The sequence below is a fragment of the Camellia sinensis genome, chromosome 12 (assembly GCF_055761805.1).
Source record: "Camellia sinensis isolate YWXY chromosome 12, ASM5576180v1, whole genome shotgun sequence".
Taxonomy (NCBI): Eukaryota; Viridiplantae; Streptophyta; class Magnoliopsida; order Ericales; family Theaceae; genus Camellia; species Camellia sinensis.
This window is the reverse complement of record NC_138972.1, coordinates 156765227-156787757: the sequence shown is the minus strand read 5'-3', so window position 1 is coordinate 156787757 and position 22531 is coordinate 156765227. Positions and strand designations below refer to the sequence as shown.

The 22531-nt window shown below is 40.7% G+C and overlaps 1 long non-coding RNA gene across 1 annotated transcript; it reads left to right on the top strand.

The window, feature by feature from the left end:
- The first annotated feature begins 841 nt into the window (after positions 1-841).
- On the top strand, positions 842-3782 carry LOC114265444 (uncharacterized). The gene is made up of 3 exons (XR_003630354.2): positions 842-1075; positions 1783-1827; positions 3450-3782. It is a non-coding gene; the product is annotated as an uncharacterized LOC114265444 (long non-coding RNA).
- The last annotated feature ends 18749 nt before the right edge of the window (positions 3783-22531 follow it).

Genomic DNA, 22531 nt, shown 5'->3' with positions numbered 1-22531 from the left:
TGTTGATAGCCCACAAAAGGTCTTTCAAACAAGTCAAGCATTCCAAACGAATTCAAGTTTTGGGTCTATCAGTTTTTCTGCCAAGAATAATCTGGCTATTTATTCATGAACAATTCGTGGTCTTCCCTTAACAAAATCAAATCAACCCAAGCAAAGGTCTTATCGGATTAAATCAAAAAAAGGTTCCGTCAAATTATATCCAATGAGGGTTCTATCAGGTCAAATCAGACAAAGGTTCTATCGGACTGAATCAGATAAAAGTTTTCTCAAATGGGGTACATTCGGTTCTGTGAGGCTCACTTCGTTTGTTTAGGCACACGGCTGATAGTTTCATAACTGTCCCAAGTTTATCAGTTCTCAAAGTCAAAGCAGAATTATTCATCACAACAGTTCATATCTGTAATGACCTCAAAATGCGTATAAGAAATCATCTTTATTTCCCTATGAAATGATGTGGTTTAATTTAATTATATCTATTAGAATTGAAGCATTATCAGTTGAGTTACGGACTTAAAATGGGAATTACCGACCTTTATGGGTTCAAAAATTAAAATTGAGTACTTGGATATGTTAATGGGAATTTTTGGAATTATTTGGGAAAATTAATTTGAAATCTAATTTGTTTGATTCGTTAATGGACGTTTGGGTGATTAACTTTATACTGCAAATTAAAGGCCTTAAAGACTTTAGATACCGGAACAGGGGACATATTTATGATCAACATAATTTTTAGAGTTATCTGGGAAGTTTAATTGAAATGTGATTTTGTGCGATTTGTAAGGGCGTGTTTGGCCCTTCCTATTTGTGGGAAGCTTTAATATATGCATATATGCCTTATGAGTTGTTGAACTCATCTATTTTGAACCAAACAAAAAATAAAAATATCTAGAGAAAGGGGAAGGAGAACCGTGAGAGAGAGAGAGAGGGAGAGAGAGAAGAGGCAAAGCTTCTCCCTAAGGAATTCAACATCCATGGAAGCTTGAAGATGGTTGAAGAAGATAGAAGAGAGAGGAAAGATCAACCAAAAACTTGGGAAAATTGAAGAGACTAAGGGATGAACAAAGGTTTGGGTAAGGTATGTGGCTCTAATTACTAACCTTGTATAGAATCCATCTACTACTTGAAATCATGGATTGATATAGAAGATGTGAGCTTTGAACCCATGAACCTTGATTTTCTAAGAATTCCTTGATTGAAGAAGTAAAATCATTAAATTTGTTTATTGTGAGATTATGGTGTTTGATGAAGAATAATAATGTGAAATTGGTCATGTATTAAAGGGTTTTGGGCTTTGATTTACATGTAATTAAGGTTTGATTTTTGAAAATGAGAAGTCCCACAATTTCAGCCATTTTCGGACTGCTGCTGTCCAGGGCCGCACGTGCGGCACTGTTCACCCGCACGTGCGGAGACAGCTCTGTCCAGCCAACTTTGAATAGGTATATTTTTTGTATTCAGACTCTGTTTTGAGTGATTCTTGAGCTTAAAATCAAGCCCCGGAAGTCTAGTTTCCAATGGCGCTAGTCTCACTCCCAAATTCTAAATACATAAAAAGTTATGCCCAAATTAGTGACGACTATTCACGTTATGTCAATTAGTTATGTACCATTTCTTCACCTAAACCATTTCCTATCGATTTCTCCTGTTTTCTAAGACATGGATTACAATATATTAAAGAATAATGAGCTTGGTACCACCATGACTAATTGATTGAACGATCAAAGAGAATAAGTAAAGGATCGAGTATAACCTCATATTATGTGTTGTGCACTGTAATTGTAGGTCGAGACGAGGACATTGTACCATTACCACCGGGAACCGATCACTGTGAGTAGTAGTACTTTGATGTACCTTTAACCATTTATCGTTATTGATGTTAAATCTTCGTCGTAAGAATTATGTTGACATAAATGTTATGAATGCTATGTGAGAAACATTATGGAATTATGAAAACATCAAAGGAACTTGTGAATGTGTGAACCCCTCAGGCCAAGGGCCGAACTGTGAAATTGTGAAACCAATAAAGTCATCTATAATCTAATGAAAATGTACTTACTTTTCGTTACTAATTATCAGGAATGTCCTGCTAACTTTACGTTAATTATGTCAACTAATGGGAATGATGTAGCAGTTACCATTAGGACTATGTTAATTACAAGGCAAGGCAACTATGTTAACATATAAGAATGATTAAACAAAGGTGTATGCTATTGATAAGAGAGCACGTAAAGTAAGTCATTTACCCAAAAGAATTTATGTTCATTCTTGAAGAATGGATTCTGAGTAAATATAAGAGTAGCTACATGTATCCAGATGAATTGAAGTTAATTTGTTATGTTGCTTATGAATTGGAAGTGATCCAGAATCTACGATATAAATGCAAAGTTTAGCATCATTATGTGACCCTCATGATAATATGAATTAGTCTCTCATTGTTAAGCGTACGTTAATGACACGATACAACAAGAAATGCTCTAGTTATGATATGTTCCGTTTGAATTAATGAATGATGTTCAAGTATGTTTCAGGCATGTTTCCAGTATGTTACAAGTTCAAGTATGTTCAGGTATGTTTCAAGTATATGTTACAAGTTTAAGTCTGTCACAAGTTTACGTATGTTACCAGTTTATGTATGTACATGTTCAAGTATGCTACAAGTTCACAATGTTGGGGGATTCCTTTATGGAACGAACAAAAAAAATGCTTATTATTGATTTGCTAGCACTATTACAGTGCCAAGTATAAGCAAGTATGAATTCTGATTTCTATTTATGATTCACGCATAATGCATATGTATGAATTTATTTCCGGGGTATGACATTACATGTATGGTTTGGTCTGTAAGACCTAATGATTATTGGTATGGAACAAAGTGCTACTTGGAACTAAGTGCTACATTGTGAGCCACCGCTAGAGTCCATGTGAGACACCTCTTGAGTCCATACATATGTGAAAGTTATGAGGCTTATAGCCATCCGTATAAGTTGTTATGAAATGAAACAAAGTGCTACACGGAACTAAGCACTACATTGTGAGTTACCTCTAGAGTCCGTGTGAAACACCTCTTGGGTTCATATATGCATGTCCAAAGGCTTCATGCCAACTTTACAAGGGCTTTATGCGATATGTTTCAAGGGCCTTAGTGCCATATGTTACAAGGGCTTTATGCCATATGTTTCAAGGGCCTTAGTGCCATATGTTACAAGGGCTTTATGCCACATGTTTCAAGGGCCTCGTGCCACCATGTTTCAAGGGCTTATAGCCACCATGTTTATGTTACAAGATTGAACTTAAGGCCGTTATGTATGTAGCACAGAATCAGACTAACTATGTGAACTCTACATCTTTATATGCATTGCTATGTGTTATGTTTCAATTTAAGCATCGTTTTATTTATGTATTACTATTCACTAAGCTTGGCTCACTCTGTCTAATGTCTGTTTCTGTAGGTAACCAACCAAGTGGTCAGTCCTAGTCATGACACCCGTTTTCTTTTGTCAACCTTCGTGGGTTCAGGCACTGCACGAAGCCATTTATTTTTGTAAAGTCTATTGAAATGTTGGCTTAATTTTGATTACCCATTTAAAGTTAAAGAGGTAGAACTTCAAAGATTTTTATATAAGCCCAATGATGGGGCTGGGTCTGTACATATGGTTGTTTATCACCGATGCTACAACATATGGTTTGGAGCTTTATCTATTTTCCATGATGAATGTGATGTATAAGAGGTCCTGGCATGTAGATGTAGCTCAATGGAATTTATATGTATAGTTATTTTCCTACTTTATGCTTCCGATGAGGCCCCATATGTTATTTACTATAGGTTAAGTGTTTGTTTTCAAACGGGTCATGCCCAAACTTTTAGGGGCTGGTTTGGGGCGTGACAATATCAAAGCATTTCAAGTCATGCACAATATGGCATCGACTACATAAATTCGGGGGTAGTTGCATAAACGTGCAATTATTCAGATCAGGAGGTATGTACCATAATCAATACAGCGATTCCCAAACAAGTCTTATATACAAGCACATGGTGCACAGTAACACATTAAACAGAGTTCCTCGGTTGTACATAAGATAGGGTCTGTTACGCAAAAGTTCCAAATTAGTCATTGAAGACAGTAAAATAGCAAATCAACCTGAGCATAGGTTTAGATATACATGTGCATGTGCAGAGTCAATCAATATCCCAAAACGTATTTCACAAATTTCCAAAACGGGGCATATATCTCCAATAAACACGGTCTCGATCATGTAGGTCTAACCAATCCAGATACACATGCAGCAGATATGGAAAAATATGCCGATCCGAATCAAATAATATCCCAAGCAAAGATGTACGCGTGTACTAATTCAGAATCAATCAACATATGAGCATTTGTTCATAAACAGTATAAATACCTGGGATAGCGTTCGCAGTATTTTGAGCACTTTCTGGGATGAGTGCAATTACTCCATCCTGAGTATCAATTCCTACCACTGGTACAAATCTAGCTAAGGGAGAAGATTTATTCACATTTTGTTCAGTTCGAGGACAGTTCTTTACCATACGGCCCATTTCACCACACCTATAACAAACCCCAGAAATCCGATAACAAACTCCTCGGTGTTTTGTACACTGGTGGTGGCAAAGGTTCTCTCCGTAGCGGCAACTGCCGTTGTCGTCTTAAGATTCATGCCATTTCTTGTACCATTCTTTCCAGTCTATCAAGTCGGGCTGCGGAAGAGCCTTCCAGCTCGTATGCCCTTAATTTAACCATCCTCTACACAATTCTCGCTAAACCTCGCCAAATACTGGGATGCCCAATACAAAAATAAACACAGATACACATAGTCATATTCGTACATAGGCGCGTCTTTATATTCTCATTTCACATATCGTACGTAATTAATCACATACGTAACAGATAATTGCATACTTATCAGATATCGCATGCTGAACATTTACTAAGTAATTATATACTCAAATCATGTTCATATTTCACATAGACACCCGTAGGCAGAATTGAATGCACATAAACAACTTTTCATGATTCATATATTCATGTATGTGCATTATAACAAAACAAACTTGTTGTACACATTAGTGTAACAATTCATATCTCATATTCAAATCATGTGTGGTACTCCCTTTAGCATAACATATCATACTGGTCAAGCATATCAAGTTCCATAATGGAACCTTCGGTACCGGCAACATGTCTCATACATAGGCTACGGTATTATTTCCCCCGGGCTAGGGTCTCATGACCATAAGTCATAGTATTATGTCCCCTGGGCGAGGGCCTCTGCTAAGGATACCACAATTACGTTCAAGGAAAATTTTGAACAATCATTAATTCATTTCATATCATCATAACATAATTAAGGCTAAACGTAACTTTATAGAGTTCTTATCCACCATCCGATTGAACTTGCATTATACTTTATACAAAAATTCACGAGTATGCATATACTAGAAAGCATACATATTCCAATGGTTTACAATGCAAGCAATCCACAAATTTATAGCACATAATCGTTCACATTAAACATTTAAGCGTATTTTTGATGCTTTCAAATTCATACTTATCACATGAATGCATCCTAGATCTTTTCTAGACGCTTATTGCTCTTTTGGACAAGTGCGTGAGTTATTAACTCGTGCTCTGATACCACTCTGTCACGACCCAAACCCGCCCCCGTGGGTTAAGAACGTAACCGGCCAGTAATCATGATATTACCTACGGCCTCAAACCAAACCAAACGTATTTTAACAGAGTTAATGGGGGCCAAACGGAAGCAATTTAAAACTTTGTCCATAGAGCTGTGCATATATGCACGTTATAACATTCCAGACATATGTACGTTAATAGCTCACGACAGAAACATAGTGACATAAGTTCTGTACAAACAGGATCATTCAAAACTAAGTCAACCCATCATAGCTATGTATAGATATACACAAAGTCCTCGCCAACATGACAAAATATAAATACATAACAAAAGGGCGAAGACGGGTCTCGTACGTGAGACACGAGGGCTGACTCTCCAAAACCTTTGTTGCTCCTCACAAACTTCACTAGGCTGGGTTTGGACTTCTCTTGGCTCACCTACAAACACATGAATGAGCGTGAGCGAAAGCTCAGCGGATAATATCAAATCAAATACAGAAGTTACATAACAATGTAGAACAACATGTTCCAAATGGCCTTGGGCCCAATTTATATTTCTATTTAACAGATATATAACTATACGAAATTCAAATCAAGTGACTGTAGTTCCAAACATTCTAGCCTTTGGCCCATTCAGATTTCCATTCATGTCAAAACGGCCTTCGGCCCATTCATTTCTGTCAAAACGGCCTTTGGCCCATACATTTCTGTCAAAACGGCCTTCGGCCCATTCATTTCTGTCAAAACAGCCTCCAGCCCATACATTCGTGTCAAAATGGCCTTCGGCCCACTCATTCATGTCAAAATGACCTTAGATCCATTTATATATGTCAAAACGACCTTCGGTCCACTCATTTCTATCAAAACGACCTTCGGTTCGTTCATATATGTCAAAACGACCTTCGGTCCATTCGTATAGGTCAAAACGACCTTCGGACCGTTCATATATGTCAAAACGACCTTCGGTCCATTCATATAGGTCAAAACGACCTTCGGTCCATTCATTTTTATCAAAACGACCTTCGGTCCATTTATGTTTATCAAAACGACCTTTAGTCCATTTATGTTTATCGAAACGACCTTTGGTCCATTTATGTTTATCAAAACGACCTTTAGTCCATTTATGTTTATCGAAACGACCTTTGGTCCATTATGTTTATCAAAACGACCTTTGGTCCATTTATGTTTATTGAAACGACCCTTGGTCCATTTATGTTTATTGAAACGACCCTTGGTCCATTTATGTTTATCAAAACGACCTTTGGTCCATTTATGTTTATTCCTGTCAGACTTTTGTCCACAATCCCAATTAGCAACTCATAAAGCTTATAAGGGAATAATAATTGGACATTCACAATCATTCAAATATCGATATTACTCACAGTGATCGGCTTGTGGATTTGCCCTGGAGCTTGACCCTACACATTTCATGAACACAAAAGGGTCACTAACAGTTCAATCCGTTCTTTGATTCACATATTCCTCTTTAGGCTTTATTCTTATCTCAGTAACTCATTTACAATGCTTAACATATGCCTAAGAGTGTTTACAAGTGAAAGAGAACGGAAAACAAAACACAGAACGAGCATACAAAATTTCAGAGAACAGGGTCCCCGCTCGAGCGTCAACTTACCCGCTCGAGCGGACCCTTAAGGCCTGCAAAAGTACTGGTTGCATGAAAAATACGCTCGAGCGTGGAATAGAGAGCTTGAGCGGAAGGCCTGTCTACAAAACTCCCTGCTCGAGCGTGAGATATCTCGCTCGAGCGGAAATCCAATTCTACAAAAAGTGCTGGGAGCACGATTTTCCCGCTCGAGCGGCAATCACCCCACTCGAGCGGACATCAAAAATCTGGGTTTTCCAAATTGAGTTCTTGAGCTCCCTTCAACATTCATGCTTTTAATGGCTCCAATTTCACATATACTTGTACTAACATGGCGTAAACACCAAAACACATCTTCATGGAGCTCAATTTCAAGGATTTAACACATGCATGGCTCAAATTGACACCAAACTCAATTCTAGCATACACCTTCATGCATTCAAAGCTCTTATCTTCATAGGTTGTACATGCATGTGATGTCTAGCTCCCATTCTCAACTTAGATGATACCAATGGTGATTATACATGAGCTTCAACTACAAATTTACATGGACCATACCCCTTTGAGCTCAAACATGCAACATTCAAAACAATTACACACACATTGTGTTCAAATATAGAAATTCATAACAATTTCCTACATGCATGTGTTCTAAGACTTCAAATTTAACAAAACCAACTCAATTCATGTTCTTTACACATTTTTCAACTTTGAACTTACAAATTACAAACAAGAGTCCATGAATTCACTTACCTAAGAGCTTCAACACTCAAGCTCTAGCCAAATCTTGAGCTAGATCTTCAAGAGATTCAAGTCTTGAACCAAAATTGTACAACTCTCCCCTTTTTCCTTCTATAGCCAACCCTCCCCTCTCTTATCTTAGAGTTGAAATCAGCCTAAATGAATATAAAAAGGGAGTTGAGTGTAGAATGCCCATTTAAAATAAGTCCCACTAGCCAAAAATATAAATATCAAATAATTGGGCACTAAACCATTAATTAAATCAATTTAATCTGACTCGAATCAATTTTCAATTAAATTCCACCGTAGGCTCTAAAAATTATGCTAATCACAAAGGCGTAGTCAATTTTGGGTTCTGTGGCCGATAGGGCCCTCAATTTAATTCCCACAGCAGATTATTCAACAGATATTCCTATGGTGAACAGATAGAACTTCAAAACCACATATTTTCACATAATGGAACGCAAAATCATATCAAAACACATAATCACATCATATTAAGGACCAATTAACATATTACGGAACAGGGGTATTACACAACCGTTAGTGTCATGACCGGTTTGTTGATGGAAGACACAGTGCTTGGCCGGATCATGCTTAGCTGGAAGGGGATCTGGGAGAGGCCGAGGCTCAAGGGGTTTGAGATGGCCTTGCCCTATAAGGATTTGAAGAGCCTTGGATAAAGTCATGTAAAGCAGGGCAAAGACCCTCTGGCCCTGGGGTTGGTACTTCGAGGTTTGTGGAGTTATAGATGTACCAGCAAAGGGGTTGACAGGTGCTGACTGGGTTTGATGATCTCTTCCGAGTATAGGATTGGAGCTGAAAGGGGTGTTTCTAGTACGATAGCCCTTTTCTTGGCTTGCCCCTTGATTCAGAATCCTCTCATCTTGAGTGGCAAAAGTGTCATTCACAGTCTTTGCAACAACTGCGAGCACTTGCTGTTTGTTCAGTCCTCCAGCTTTCAAAGCCTCAATAGCCCACTGAAGATGTTCATAGGGACTAATGCCTACCCTTATCTTGTTCTTACCATTTGCCTCCACTTTGCCAAGGGATTGGGTCGCTATATCAGAGTGAAGCCCAGTTGTTGTCGACATGTCATTGCCCAGACCTATGATGGCTTTAGGTTGGCCATTTTCAATTACAGCTCGCCCCAAGATTGGAGAGCCTTTTTTGGCATGTGATGTGGTCGATGACGAAGCCAATATCCCAAAGGCCAGATCTACCACAGTTCTCTGAAGATCTTAAATCATTCTCATCAGTTCAGAAGTAGTGGGTTCACGGGTTTGAGATGATTGAGGTTCGAATGCATCCATCATGCACAAGATCATGCTTTCTGGAATAAATACCTTAGGCTTGGGTAAATGGGCTGGGGTGATGTATATGCTGGGGTTGTAGGTGGATGGCAGTGTATGGATGACGTTGACGTAAGCAGGAGATATTTGGTCATTGGGGTCTAGAGGTGGAGCTATCGTTCGGTTGCCGATGAGATTCTGGACCTCATGACGAAGACGGTAGCAACGATCAGTGCCACGATCGCGCTGCTGATGATACACGTAGTATTTGGTGGGGTTATATCTGGCAGGGAGTGGGTTAGGCAGAGGTTGAGGATTGAGGGCTTGAGATACCTCTTTTCATCAAGACTTTTAGTGCGCTAGTTAGGCTCATATAGAGAGGGGTGAAAGTTCTACCTTGAGCTCGGGCTAGGCTGGCTGTTTGTAGGCTTGATTTGGCAAAATGGTCGGCTGTGGCGACTGTATTGATTTCAGTGGGTTTGGAAATAGTGCTACCGCCAACATTGGTACTCCCGGCAAAAACCCTCCTTATTGGTTCACTTGTTCTAGGAATAATCCCTCTGTTGAACGTGCTCTCAATCTGAACCCCCAATTCATGCAAACTTTTGAAAGTGAATAGTGGAGCGACTATTATCTTTTGCAACATATCATGTTCAAGGTTCTGCACCACTATCCGCACTTGATCTCTCTTAGAAGGCCAATCTGTCATCTGTGCTGCCTTTACTCTCCACCTTGCAACAAATTTCATAAAAGGTTCTGTAGGATTCTGGTGAGTTGCTTCAAGCTCTTGAGTGGTCATTTCAACTTGGGTATTGTAAGAATGCTGATCGACAAAGGCCTCAGCCAACTCTTCCCAGTTCAACTTCACTGTATCCTCCAACTTGGTGTACCAAGTGGCTGTTATGCCCGACAGGGTTCTTCCATACAGAGAGAGTTTTTGCAGCTTAGTCAGACCCATCAGTTTCAGGACGTCTAAGAAAAGCTGGATATGTACCATAGGATCTCTAGACTTGTCGAAACGGTCAATATGTGGCATTTTGAATCTGTCTGGGAGTCGTACGGTAGCCTCGGTGTATCCATCCTCAATGTCAGGAATGGAGTTAAGGCCTTGTGCCTTTTTGAATTGCTTCTCAAGGTTCACAATTTTCACCGCGGTCGGATCGAGATCATTAACATCAAGGGGATAAAGTCTCTCATTAGGCTGCACCGGGGGTCTGAAAACTCAAGCTTGAGACAACCCTTCTCGAGGATCTGGGCTCTGCAAACCTTCAGCTGGAGGAGGTGGGTCAAAGTTCGGCTAAGGACCCAGGACTGGATGTGTGGTAGGTGCCCCAGATGGGCGTTGCATTTCAGTATTGGTCTCATCCAGCATGGTGATTCCCTGGTTTAATACTGCTATCATGGCCACGACTTTTTTCGAGCTCTGTGCCATCGCGGGCTGCTGAGTTTGAACAAAGGTGATCTAACTGGTGACTGTCAGATCAGTTGAACCGGTGAGCCTTATCTGGACCTTCTTTGCCCTACCACCGGCAAAGGAAACACTGGTTGCTTTTTTGCACTGAATCTCTGACCTGACAAAGTCTATAAACACAAGTCCAATATACCCAGGGGATATCGGAGCCTTCTGAAACTATGGTTCCGGGACTACCTTGCAAAAGAGAAACAGACAGCACCTCAGCCTGATTTCACCAGAATAGATATGAGCATAGCTGAATGACTGTGCTTTCTACTGAAGTCTGCCCCAAAACAGATACGAACTTGGCAACTGATATGCATATCCCTGTAAAGTTCTCACTATAAAGCACATACCAATTAAAGAGAGCCAAAACACTCATATGATGGGGTAGGGTTACCCTGTCCTAGTTTTGTTAGGAGCTAGGGGTTCACTATGCAAACATGCGGTTTCAAACAATCCTGCATTCGGGTGAGCAACCTGTCCTAGTTTGGAACAGTCTCTATGGCTTCCGATATGCAACTAGGTCAATTGGTCAGAAAGGGTACCTTAGCAAGACCACCTAATATACCTCTCACACCTAACACTGAGAAGTGAAAGGAGGATCAAACGGTATAGCGGTAGTCCAAATTTAAGGGTTGTGTTCCCATCATTGCAGAGCCCGCAACCGGCTAGCCTTATGGCACACTTTTCCAAGCGAGCCTCCGGTAAATCGTTCAGGAATAGCAGATGGCAAACACTGTGACTTAGGTGCACCAATGCAAATGCAAATGCATAGAAACACATAAGTGTAGATAAAACAACATATTATGAATTCGAGTAAAGTTCTCTAAATCCCCAGCAGAGTCGCCAGAAACTGTAGACTCGACTTTCTTCGCACTCCCCCTTTCAGAGAGGCTCGAATTGGTCTTACAGTTCAGACTCCTGTCACGATTCTGAATCTAATCTCACAGAGTGCAACATGAGACTGATAAACACCAAAGAGTCCAAATCCGGCAAATCGTTTTGAAAAATTGATTTTGAATCAAAAAATACCAAAAATGGACTGCTTTGCCAGATTATAGAGTTGCCACCTAAATATTTTATTTTTGGGAAATTTAGAAAACCTTGACTCGTGCCAAAGGCCACGTGTCTATCATCACCAAAGTTGCCTCGGCTCGGGAACTTGGGTACGAGAGGAGAATGTCATGAAATGAGCACCCCCGCTCGCCTAATCAAAGGATCGGCCTCTACTAAGCATGATATGTTGTTTTAAAAACACATGTGTTCTTGTTCCGGTTATTAGCTAACTTTACTATGTGACACACACACAAACAAGTATAGACTAAGTCGCAAGACTTGGAACAAAACCACTCATGTTTGTTTTCGAAAACGGTTTGAAGATGCCATTCTCAAATGGGCTAAAGCGCGGATTTTCCACCCTCAGGTGGGCTTAAAACATGATTTTGCCACTTCGCAAAGTGGGCTTAAAACTTACAATCAACGAATTGTTCCAATTCAAGCAACAAAGCCTTCACTCACAGGCATTCATGCAGTTTAGCAAGTAAGAAAATAGCCTCATGGCAAGCATGCAAAACATGGCATCACTCACACTCATGCAAGTATGCTAAAGCGTAAAACTTACAATGTACTCCAAGCCAAAACAAAAACTAGCTAGAAATATGCATGACCCTAACTATATTAAGATGCCTAATGCAACACATGCAATATACAATTAATAGGCTCGGCTATCTAAGATGGCATATGAATGCAACAATTTGATAACATGCTTTGAAACATGTATTCAAATAAGTATTGAAATATGATGCAGTTTGAATGATGCACCGAACTCGGTGCATACAAGACAAATGAATGATGCAAACATGCAAGCATAAGGTATGCTAATTGAAACGTGACCCTAAACTAACCATCGAAAGCGGTTAAATAAAAGGGAGAAAGACACGGGGTTGGAAGACATGCATACACGCACGCACACTTATTACAACATTGCGCCCTCTCGAAGGAGGGTCCAAATGAATAAGCTAAGCTAATCTAATCTAAGCTAATTAATCTAATCTAATTAAACTAATTAGACTAATTATTACAAAACAAAATAAAGAAATAGCTAAGCTAAGCTAAGCTACTTAATTATTACAACACTTAACTAATTAGAAAACTAATTAATTAAATTACAAAACCATGCTAACTAAACATATAAAGCACTAACCACATTACCTCAGCTCTGCTTTGGAAAGTTGAATACGCATGCACTTGGTTTTCACCCCTGAAAAGCCTACCGGTTTGCTCTTGAGAGGCTCTGCTTGCAGGGTTACTCCAAGAACTTTCTGCTCCACCTTACCAAACCAATGCTGAGGAATGCACTAGTGGCTTGCCGTCCATGAGTGCTTATTGCCAGCCATCTGCTGGCCAAAAAGGTGTGCTGCCGGCCAAGGATGAAGCACTGCCAGCCATCAGTGAGCCACTGCCGGCCATTGGTGTGCTGAATCACCATACTGCAACAGAGCACAAACAGAGGGAAATAGAGGGTTTTCCAAGGATATGTTTGTACTGTGCACCTCCTTATCATCTCAAAATATCAAAGGAGTGGCACTCTTGGATCCAAAACCACCAATCAAGCATTTTCAATGCATGATGGCCAAAGATCCAACTTTTACACTTTCAATAAATGCACAAAAACAAGACTCTAGACCACTACCTTGTCATGGATGATCAAAGGCAATGGAGACAAAGGAAATTGGCTCATTTCATCACTTTGAGTGTGACATGGACCAATCTACCTTGTGTTCAATATAACGTCCGATTGAACACATGCAATGCAAACACAACATGCTTAACTTGCTCAAGTTTTACTTGTCATGTTTTATTTACACATTTTAATTACCGATCCATGCTTTAACCGGTTAGTCCAAGATGAGTGTCCTCTAATGAGAGAGGGGTCAACCAAAGGATGATTTAAGACATGAGAGAGATCATGCCGTTGGTTAGTAGAAACTCTCAAAAGAGGATTAAAACCATTAAGCACAAGCTCTATCTCAAGCTTAAACACAACCTTAAGGTTAACCAACCCTCAAAGAAAATGGAAAAGTGAAGAAATGAGGGGGGTTGCAGATATTTCAGTGCTAAAATGATATGCAAAATGATGCTACAACATGCAAGCAAACTCATGCACAACATGTTCAAAAGCCAAAAATACCAAACTAGTGAAAAGCACTGCACTATAGGCATGCAATACAAAGCTCAAAAGGGACAAACAGTCCAAAACAGTCTTAAAACAGCTTAAAAGGAGTCCTAACACATGCTTGAAGTAAGCTAAAAAGAGCTAGAATGAGAGGCTAATACATAACACAAACTAAACTAGCAAGCACAATTGCACTACAAGCATATAAAGGAAGCCTCAAGTGACTTGACCAGCCCCAAACAGAGGTAAAACAAGTCAAAAAAGTAGCAAAAACATGTTGAGATCAAGTCATACAATGGTATAAAAACATGCTCACATGTTAGGCTATTTACACATGCAAATAAGACACAAGGAGGGGAGGCTACCCCCTCCCATTTTGGACCTCAAAACAAAGTTTTTACCACTGAAAAACCTCTGAGTTTCAGTGGTTAAAAGGCCAAAAGAGTTGGTTTGAAAGGTGATGAAAGATGGCATAAAAAGCTTCACAAGCCAAAGAGCCAAAAGGGGGGGACAGCCCCCTAACTCACAAAGGCTCAAACCACCATTTTTAGGACTGAAAAATAGAGGTTTTTATAGTTGAAAACCAGGAGAAAAACAGTTTGCAAAAGTGGCAAAACAAGTGTGCAAAACAAGCACAAAGGGAGAGAGGTATACCTCTTGAAGCACAACACAATTTTAGGGAACAAAACCAAGCAAAATCACTTTCAAGAGCTCCAAGAAGACCTTCTAGAACCTCATCTCAAAGATAACCAACCTTGGTCAAGGATGTATAGGCAAAGGAGAAGTGTATCTACACTTGTATGCACTTATGCACAAAGGTTCAAGAGAGAGAGAAATGTAGAGAGAGAGGCTCCCAAAATTTTTCTTCCTCAAATGTTCTAACCTTGAAAAAAATAGAGAAGGCTCTCTATATATAGAAGAATCAGGCTTCAGGTCGAAAATATCCCAAAATGGACAGCTGGAACACAAATATCTGTAAAAATCTGACCTTTTCCATCAATGGCCGGCAAGCCATCATTGATGGCCGGCACATGTCCATTTCTAGCCGGCAAGGGTCACTCTTGGACGGCAGGTGGCTGGCAAAGGCCATTCATGGCTGACAGATGGCCAGAAAAGCCCATCCATGGCCAGTAATGTCACGACCCCAAACCGCCCCTAGTAGTTTGGTGCCGTGATGGCTAGTAATTCGAGATTACTGAAGGCCAGTTTACAAGATTCACACACATTCAGAGTATAAGTAATTGGGGGCTCACTAGTGCGGAAGCAAAAGTTTAAAATACAAGGGGCCCGTAAGAGCTGTGCTTAAGTCAAATGAGCTAGCAACCATTTGCATAAGGGTTGTAACTTAATTACAAACAAAGCAAAGTGCAAGTTACATTTTTCGTATTAGCAAGGGCTCTACAAGCCGACATAAACAAACTGTACAAATTACAGGTCTAAGAATACAATCTGCCAGGTTGCCGACATCTTCCTTGCCGACATAACAATCATACAAAAACATATATCTTGATCAAAAGGCTTCTCAGCCGACGTGTTCGAAGCACAAATATTACAAGTCGAGAAGCATGATTTTCAAGATTGTCGTTATGAATGCAGGTTAGGCCGACATAATTAAAACCCAAAACAAGCTCCAGAAATCACATCTAGGCGTCACCGCCTTCTTGTTCATCACCTACATATATATAGAGAGGGTGAGCTTGGATACTCAGTGAATGGTATAAATAATAAAGGGGTTTACATGAATAATAGCCGAAATCCTTTCAAAATAATTCAGGACAAACTCCATATATATATATGACAAGGAATGGACCTCGTCCATCTAACAGATCTTCAAAGTTTCATGGGATGCTTACTAGCATCACATATTACAACCAATAACATTCCGGCAAACATATCCACGCGGTAAACCGTCCGTGGCAAAGCAAGATAGGCATTTCAAACGAGGGTGCTACAAAAGTTTAGAGTCCTCTAGCACAAGGGACTTTCAAGACAAGATGTGCTGCGAAAGTTTAGAGTCCTCCAGCACAAGGGACTTTCAAAACAAGATGTACTGCGAAAGTTTAGAGTCCTCTAGCACAAGGGACTTTCAAGACAAGATGTGCTGCGAAAGTTTAGAGTCCTCCAGCACAAGGGACTTTCAAAACAAGATGTGCTGTGAAAGTTTAGAGTCCTCTAGCACAAGGGACTTTCAAGACAAGATGTGCTGCGAAAGTTTAGAGTCCTCCAGCACAAGGGACTTTCAAAACAAGATGTGCTGCGAAAGTTTAGAGTCCTCCAGCACGAGGGACTTTCAAAACAAGATGTGCTGCGAAAGTTTAGAGTCCTCCAGCACGAGGGACTTTCAAGAGAAGGTCATTCAAACAAATATGATACCAGATACGAAACTGAGGACAATCATTCATAGATCAACAAATATCTTTCAAGACAAGCAAAGCGAAGTTCTTCGAAACACTGATAACATAACTTTATCAGAAATACCACTCACCTTGTTCTTCAAACGTCGGGGTCAAGGCAAGTCCCAGTCCTACAACACATGGCAAAGTCTATTGAACGCATCACTCAAGACAAGTCTAGCTTACATGCAAATGACCTCGGCATTCTTCAAAAACTAAGTTAAATCGAATCAAAACACAGTTCCTTATCTTTGGAAAAACACGCTGGGCAACTACCAGGTCCAGGCCGAGGTCCCACACCTCCTCGCCGAGGTGCAGCCTCGATGGCCACTATCAAAAGCGAAGTCGGGAAAATCTGGGTTTCCCTCTTGACAAACATGAAGAACATGAGCATGAAGAACTTGAAGAACATGAACATGAGGAAGATAAATGCAAAAATCATAACTTGCTATTACAACAGCTGAGACCTCATGCTATGAATTCAAAAACTTGGACCTGGGTTCCCACACTCAAGAATCTTATCAAAACAAACACAAAAACATGAGCTTTAATGCAAACTTTTCGGATCAAACAAGGCTTTTCTTCAAAATGCATGAAAACCGTTTTCTCTTTCTAAACCAACTTTAAATCGATGAATGGCGTGTAGAACAGGTTTGATCGAGCAATGCAGCTAGATGATCAACAAGAACAACAAGAATAGGTTAAGATTCTAACCTCAAAACTCGAATCTAACGGTTCAAGCTCCAACGATCAAGCTTGAAAGTCGCCCTCTCTAGCTTAAACTTCTCCTCCTTCTAACTGAGCTTCTCTCTCTAAAAGGCAAGATTGATACCAAATGATGTGCCTCACACGACAAACACTGACTTAAACCTTCTAACGGGACACGTGGCATCGGCTGATTCGCTCAACTCAAAAAGGTGACTGACTTGACAAGACAAGACCAAGACAAAGCGTACACAGCAAGCTAGGCGACACAAACACACCGGCAAGAAACGACATCGGCTAACATCAAGACTCCGGCAATCAAGGGGTAAGGACATCGGCTTGGAAGGACAACACTTGACTAAACTGTGCCACACCTCGGCCTAGGTCACCATTCCAGGAACAAAATCACTCATGCAAGGATCAAGGATTCTAGAACGCCTAGATATTAACATCTCGGCCCAGATGATGCACTTCTCGGCCTAGGCGACGCGCATCTCGGCCTAGATGGTGACGTCTCGGCCAATATGCCAGAGTGAAGATGGATGTCAACCAACGGGGTTCCAAGATAGTTCTAAGCAACAAAAGTTTCAAAGGTGTCTAGGCTTAAGATGACCTCGGCAACACACCAGGCATGAACAAAGCGTGCAAGTAATCATTCAAGTAAGACAAGACAAGATTCGCAAAATGTTCATATTAAAACAAGTTCATCCCCAAATGTATGCAAGTAAGTCAAAATGAGGGTTGTTACAAGTAACCTCCACCTCTGGTTGGCCAGAAAAATATGCTTTTTGGGCCCAACTTCAAATGAGAATATCTCCTTCATCTGGACTCCTTTGCAGGTCATTCTTGAGCCTAAATTGAATCCCTTGAAGTCTTCTTTCCAATGGTGGAAGCCTCACATCAAAACTCCAAGTATGCAAAAATATATGCCTCTTTTAGTGAAGACTGCTCAGTTTTGATCCTACCCAGATTCATGCCGAACTTCTCCTCAACTAGTTTTCTTCTCTCCTCTCCCATTTTCTTTAACTTCAAACCCCTAAATAAGGTGTTTTGAAAGACTTTTCAAAGAGTTCACCTCTCTTTCATTCATTTCCACTTTGTCCTTGCTCGGTTTACCGAAAAGTGCAACATTTAACGAATGGCGAGCCACAGAACATCGTAGAATCATTTTTCAAAAATATTTTGAAAGAGAGGGTTTTAAGTCTAAAAAAACATTTTAGTCAAAAGGCTTTGGTCCAAAAAGAGGTGTGAAGTTGGGATTTGAATCTCCTCTTGCCGAAGAAATCAAATCTTTGCACTGCACATCTTTCATCACCAAGTAAATGATCAATGGCACCTAAGTCTTAAGGGTGGTAAAAAATGAGGTGTCTACAATGCATGAATTCGAAGTTTCACCCGAAAATGACTCTACTTTGCTCCTAGAACCATTCTGTTTTGTAGCCAAAAGAAAAGGTCTGTATTAGCCCCCAACCTCAGCTCTGTTCTGCCAAAACAAGGACACCACTGGTCTAAAATAAGTGGTTAGCCGTCCAAAAGAAGATGGTCGACTGACCACTTGTAGACGTCCCCGAACGCCCCGGGAGGATGAGTCCCCCCGTTCTGTTCATTTTGGGCTCACTACAGTTCGGACTCTCAATTTGTCACGGTTCTAAATCTGAACCAAAGAGTCCAAATCCGGCAAATCGTTTTGAGAAAACAGATTTTTTAGAAAGAAGTGCCAAACATGGACTGCTTTGCTAGATACAGAGTCGCTACCTAAATGTGTGGACGTCCCCCGAACACCCCGGGAGGGTTAGTCCCGTTCTGTTCATTTGGGGTTACCACAGTTCGGACTCGATTTATGTCACGGTTTTTAATCTGAACCAAAGAGTCCAAATCTGGCAAATCGTTTTGAGAAACGGATTTTTTTGAAAAAGTAGTGCCAAACATGGACTGCTTTGCCAGATACAGAGTCGCCACCTAAATATTTTTAAAATGGGAAATTTAGGAAACCCTGACTCGGTGCCGAAGGCCACATGTCCGTCATCACCGGAGTTGTCTCAGCTCGGGAGCTTGGGTACGATCGGGGAAGGTCAGCTATGAGCACCCCCTCTCGCCTGGTCCGAAGACCAGCCTCTACTAACCGTGATATCCAGTTTTGAAAACGTTATGTGTTCTTATTCCAATTATTAGCCTAGAATTACTACGTTATGCGCGCAGCAAACAAGTATAGACCAAATTGCCCAAATTGGAACAAAACATTCGATGCTCGTTTTGAAAATGGTTTGCTACTCGCAAGTAGGCTAAAAATGCAGATTTTGCCACCCTCAAGTGGGTTTTTGGAAAAGACGGTTTTACCACTATCTAGTGGGCTTTAAAACAAATATAGTTTTAACGCATTATCCCAATTTAAGCAATTTGACCTCCACCCACAGGCATTCAAGCAATTTATCTCATGTAAACACTTAGCCGCATGGCAAGCATACTATTATGGCAACATTCACACGCATGTTGGATGCTAAAGCATAACCACTTACATTGTACTCCGTGCCAAAACAATAAACTAGTTAGCAAATGTGCGTGTCCTAGTTCATGTTATTTTGCCTAATGCGACGCATACAAGATGCAATTTTAGTTAGGCTCGGTTAACCTAAATATGGCATACGATATGCAACCAACTGATTCACGTATTCAATTTTGGGATTTGAAAATACGAATGCGGTTAGTATGATGTACCGAGCCCGGTGCATGTCAACAGATGCATGAATGCACGCATGCATATCATAAGGTATGCTAATTTCAAAAATGCCCTGATCTACCATCATAAGCAGGTAAATAAAAGGGAAGAAAGAAATGGGGATTGGAAGACATACACACACTCACCCACACTTATTACATGTTTACCCTCACTCAGAGGGTCCGAATTAATATTACAGTCCCAAATAATAAACAAATAAAATATTACAAAATTTCCTAATTAATTAAAAGAAATGAAGCAAAAGAAAGAAGAGGGTGGCCACGGCCTCTGCCTCGGGGTGCACAGATGATGCATGCTCGGAACTTGGCTTGCCCGAAAAACCCGTACCGTACCCCTGCCTCCTCTGTTTGTACTGCCTCGTCTTTCTGAAAATTGCCAAAGCACTGGAGCAAGTTCCCTGCATCCAGCAGAGCACCACCGGCCAGACAGAATTACCACCGGCACTTCTCAATTACCATCGGCACTTTATTGGATTCATCGGCACTCCAGATAGTGCCGGTCGGCACTAAATTCTGCTGGTCGGCAGAAACTTCCTGCAGAAGACAATTTGACAGCAAACAGAGAACAGACAGTGCATGGTATGGAGTTCTTGGACACATGTAAGCATGGTCCTACTTCTTATCATATTTTGAACTCAAAGAAGCATGACCTTCGACCTTTGAGCCATCAATGGTGCATGATGACTCAAGGGATCAAATTTGCCACTTAATGTAAGGATGTATGCAACAAACAACATGAAAACCGAGGCCTTATCAAGTTGGAGTCAAAGGTCCCGATGACCGGGAATCGAGGCACATTGCATCACTTGAAGAATGAATGGTCCTTGATTCCCAAACTTAGTTTGACACCCCAAACCAAGTAAATGCAATGCATGTAATGCTCAACAAGGCTCAAATGTATCATGCCACCAAGATATAAAGCACAATAAGCATTATGCAACCAACATGACAAATGTACAATGCTAAGCATACAAGGTACAAAAATGGTGCAAACATGGACCAATTTGACCATGGGATTGATAAGCTACAAGGCTTAATGGAACAACTATGCAACAAACATGGAGCAAGCATGCAAGAGGGCTTAAAATGGCAAAGGGGCAGGCCCTCACCCTTCTCAAAACAGTGGCCAAAAGTGCTCAAAATGATGAACAATCAACTCATGGTAGCAAGTAAGCTCATGGTCCCAAAGTTAAGGCACAAAAGGAGACAACTCCCCCCCACTAACATGACCTCTCATGGCATGATCAAAACAAGTAAAAACAGAGTTTTTGCATGCAAAATAGGACCCCAAAAACTCCTAATATGGCAGCTAAAGTATCCCCCATGAAACGAATGCGCTAAGGCTCACTCCTAGGCATAAGAGGACACACCCTCAAGGTATGAAAGAGGCCATGCATGCACACATACAAGCATGATTCTTGGACTAAAATGTGGTCCTTAGATGATGTTAAACCATGAGGATAATCACAAACATACATGTTAGAGGTCAACATGCTCAAAGCTTTTAAGCTAAAATACATAACCAATAAACCTTAAGCATGGAAAAACATCACTAAGAACTTCATGGAACTAAACCAACTCTCACAAGAATCATGGCCTAATCATGAGATTTATTTCTAAGCAAGATGGAGCAATACAAAGCAAGTATTACAAGCATACAAGGAGGCCCAAATCCGACCAAAAACAGAGGTCATATATGACCTAAGATGCCTAAAAAAATACTGAAATGAAGCCAAGAAACAACAAGCACACATGCTATCCTTTTGAGCCCAAAAAGCAAGGAAACAAAACCATAAAGGGAGAGGGGTGTCCCTCCCCTATGCAAGACTTCAAACCAACTTTTTTGACACTAAAATACACTGATTTTTAGTGATGAAAAGATCAAAATGCTGAAGTGAACAAAACCTTATCAAAGAGGCACCAAAATAGACCAAACAAGGCCTATGAGGGTGAGTTTGCACTCAAACCACAAAATGACCTTAATGAAAGTGCTAGAGCAGGAAAATTTAAGCCTTTTTCATGTTATACACAAGAGCTAAAACAGTAAACAAAATAGGTAGAAAACCAATGCAAGTTTGGGGAATAAAAAAGAAGATGCTCACCCTTGAAGAACCCTTGAAGAACAAATGGTCTAGCCTCCTTCTTTGGATCAAAACCAGTCCAAAACTCAAGAAACAACTCCTCCAAGTCCCTCAATCTCGGAGTAAGGTGTAATGGTGTGTGTAATGGTGCAAAAGTAAGGTAAAACACACCTTTTGAGCTAAAAAACACACACAAAGGAGGAGAGAGGGGGAGGTATAGAGATAATATGTATCTATATTGCTAAGGGCTGGTTTTTGCTTCTGTTTTTCTAACCTAGAACCAAGAGGAAAGCCCCTCTCTTATAGGACTCCCTCTTGCAAAGCTTATACAACAAGCTTGGCTAGAGGGAAATCCCTCCATACACGTGTATGGAGGGGGGAAGAGTTGGTGCCAGCTATCACAGCTGGCACAAAATATCTCCATAAAGTGGATGAACAGTGGTCGGCTGCCCAAAAATGCTATTTCGGCAAAAAACAGTGCCGACCGGCAACATATTATGCTGACCGGCAATAAAGTGTGCCGATCGGCAAACAAAAGTGCCGATGGAAGAAAAAGACCATCCGGTGGCCTCCAGCCACTGCCGGTGGTGCGTGGGGATGCCTTACATGGCATTCCCTGCCTCTCAAAGGCAAGATGCAAGTGTTTGGTGCAAAACCAGACACTAAACGGTTGAGTTCAGAGATTCTGAGGCAGG